Consider the following 1,308-nt stretch of genomic DNA (forward strand, 5'->3'; position numbering starts at 1 on the left):
ATTAAAAACCATAGTATAGCATGTTGGTAAAAAAGTGATGAAACGGCAATAGTATTGTATATCAAAAAAGTCATAGTTTAGTATGTCAAAAAAGGGATTAAAAAAGCCATAGTACAGTATGTCAAAAAAAATCATAGTATAGTATTCGTGGAAAAAAGTGATAAAACAGCAATAGTATGTTGAAACAGTCATGTTATAGACACTGCAACACATGTGCCAGATAAGTCTGGAATTGATCCACCAACCTTATGAATATGGGACTAGTAGTCTACCTAACAGCCACAAGCCACCTAGTGGTTAATGTAGAAAAAGCCTTGATAAAAGTGATTGCGACCGGAAAAAAGTTATAAAACAGCAATAGTATAGTATGTTGAAACAGTCATGTTATAGACACTTTGACATGTGCCAGATAAGGCTGGAAATGATCCACCATTCTTGGGACCATGGGGCTACCATTCTACCTCCCAGCCACGAGCCACCCAGTCTTATATGTAGAAAACCCTAGTAAAATGATTAAAAAGCCGTAGTAGAGTATATCGGAAAAAAAGTGACAAAAAACAATATCATAGCATGTTGAAAGGTTATAGTACAGTATGTCAAAAAAGTGTTAAAAAAAGCTATAGTATAGTATATCCAAAATGTCATAGTATAGTATGGCGGAAAAAGTGATAAAAAACTCATAGTATATTACAGTATGTCAAAAAAAGTAATAAAAAATCCATAGTGTAGTATGTTGAAAAAGTCATGTTATAGACATCATTTTGGACACTTTGACATGTGCCAGATAAACCTGGACTTTATCCACCATCATTGTGACGATCGGGCTACCGTTCTACCTCCCAGCCACGAGCCACCCAGTCTTATATGTAGGAAGAACCCTAATAAAGGAGATTAAAAAGTCGTAGTAGAGTATATCCGGAAAAAGTGATAAATATAGTATGTTGAAAAAGTTATAAAAAAGTCAAAGTATAATATGTCAAAAAAGTCATAGTATAGTATGTCAAAAATGTCATAGTATAGTATGTTGAAAAAAGTGATAAAAAAGCCATAGTATGGTATGTCAAAAAAAAATCATAGTATAGTATGCCGGAAAAAGTAATAAAACAGCAATAGTATGTTGAAACAAGCATTTTATTGACACATGTAAGATAAGTCTGTAATTAATCCACCAACCTAATGAATATGGGACCAGCATTCTACCGCCCAGCCACAAGTCACATAGTGTTAAGTGTAGAAAAAGCCCTAATAAAAGAGATTAAAAAGGAATAGTAGGGTGCCAGAATAGCTCAGTTGGTAGAGTATATATAT

General features: G+C 33.6%; 1 protein-coding gene across 2 annotated transcripts in view; it reads left to right on the top strand.

Annotated features, from left to right (window-relative positions):
• Positions 1–1,308, top strand: part of hebp2 (heme binding protein 2) — a 6,760-nt gene that overhangs the window by 2,843 nt on the left and 2,609 nt on the right. The gene's annotated exons all lie outside the window — the stretch shown is intronic.

This window comes from Etheostoma spectabile, chromosome 18 (assembly GCF_008692095.1).
Source record: "Etheostoma spectabile isolate EspeVRDwgs_2016 chromosome 18, UIUC_Espe_1.0, whole genome shotgun sequence".
Taxonomy (NCBI): domain Eukaryota; kingdom Metazoa; phylum Chordata; class Actinopteri; order Perciformes; family Percidae; genus Etheostoma; species Etheostoma spectabile.